Here is a 1,232-nt window from a genome sequence, read left to right on the forward strand (position 1 = left end):
GTGTACAAGTGTATTACAAAGTGTATCTCACAATTAAAGCTCGAATACAACAAATTTGTTTTCTATAATGGATGAGAACACAATGTAGGCTCACTCTCTAAGTCACACAAACCCACAACCCAATTATATAATGTATGCAAATACAATAAGCTCAATGGTTGTGTGTGTAAGCAAAGAGTAAAACAATTATAAACTCAATATAAAATCTAGCCTATGGAAATTAAGATAAAAAATAATAAATAGCTAGAATTGAGTTTAAGGAAACTTCTCTATAATGACAAGAGAGAGAAGGAGATAAGTTGAATGCCAAACACCAAACATTATCTCCTCAAGCCCTTATAATTTTTTTTCACAAACTTAAAACTTGTAAACACACTCTTAAACAAACAAAAACACCCTTAAACATGTTTAAACAATTTTCTTAAGTTTTCTCAGAAGTATGAGGGCATGGGGTATATATAGGCTCATGAAACAACCCCCAAAACCAAGAGAAAACATCACAAAAGGACAAAATAATAAAAACTAAAAATTCTGAAAAACTAACCATTATGATGCTGTCAGTCGACTGATGGGTTTTATTAGTCGACTGATGAGCTGACAATTGTAGGCATTTTCCAGCTCATCAGTCGACTATCGACCTTATCAGTCGACTGATGATCTCATCAGTCGACTTGTTAGTCAACCAACATAAAAATAGAAACTTTTGGCTATTCTAGGTGTTTTATTCAGTCGACTGAACACATGTATCAGTCGACTGATAACGTGTTATCAGCTTGAAGTGAATAGAAAAATTGAACTCTGAAGTGCCTTTAAAAATAGCAAATAAATTCAGAAAAATGTAAAACTTTGGAGAATGCACGTAAACATGAAAATGAACATGTTAAAAAAACTAGTTTTTAAATATCACTTCAAATTTGTGAAATATCATCACTTTGCAAAAATATCCAAAAACATGAAAACTAAACATACATGTTTTTGACATATTGATTTAAACAAAATTTTAAAACTTTATAAAATGATTTTATAGACTTAATAAAATATGTATATAATGATTGTTACGTCCATAAACAAATAACTCACTATTTTCACAAATTTATATTTATATAAACTTGAAAACTAATATATGATTTTATAGACTTAATAAAATATGTATATAATGATTGTTACGTCCATAAACAAATAACTCACTATTTTCACAAATTTATATTTATATAAACTTGAAAACTAATATA

The sequence above is a fragment of the Asparagus officinalis genome, chromosome 4 (assembly GCF_001876935.1).
Source record: "Asparagus officinalis chromosome 4, Aspof.V1, whole genome shotgun sequence".
Lineage (NCBI taxonomy): Eukaryota > Viridiplantae > Streptophyta > Magnoliopsida > Asparagales > Asparagaceae > Asparagus > Asparagus officinalis.